Source organism: Microtus ochrogaster, chromosome X (assembly GCF_000317375.1).
Source record: "Microtus ochrogaster isolate Prairie Vole_2 chromosome X, MicOch1.0, whole genome shotgun sequence".
NCBI lineage: Eukaryota > Metazoa > Chordata > Mammalia > Rodentia > Cricetidae > Microtus > Microtus ochrogaster.
In genome coordinates this window covers 53,184,689-53,185,253 of record NC_022026.1, presented here as the reverse complement: position 1 = coordinate 53,185,253, position 565 = coordinate 53,184,689, and positions in this window count along the sequence as shown.

Sequence of the window (565 nt, the reverse complement as noted above, 5' to 3'; positions counted from 1 at the left end):
TAGTGCTATGAACTTTCCTCTTAGCACTGCTTTCATAGTGTCCCATAGGTTTGAGTATGTTGAGTCTTTATTTTCATTGAATTCAAGAAAGACTTAATTTCTTTATTTCTTCCTTGATCCAGGTGTGGTTCAGTAGTTGACTGTCCAGTTTCCATGAGTTCGTAGACTTTCTAGGTGTAGCATTGTTGTTGAATTCTAACTTTAATTCCTGGTGATCTGATAAGAGACAGGTGGTTACTAGTTATTTTTTTGTAACTGTGGAAGTTTGCTTTGTTACCGACTATTTGGTCAATTTTTGAGAAGCTTCCATGAGTTGCAGAGAAGAAGGTATATTCTTTCTTATTTGGGTGGAATGATCTATAGATGTCTGTTGAGTCCATTTGATTCATTACCTCCCTTAATCCTCTTATTTCTCTGTTAGGTTTTCTGTCTGATTGACCTGTCCATTGGTGAAAGAGGAGTGTTGAAATCTACTATTAGTGTGTGTGGTTTGATGACTGCCTTGAGTTTTAGTAATGTTTCTTTTATGTAAGTGGGTGCTTTTATATTAGGGGCATAGATATTC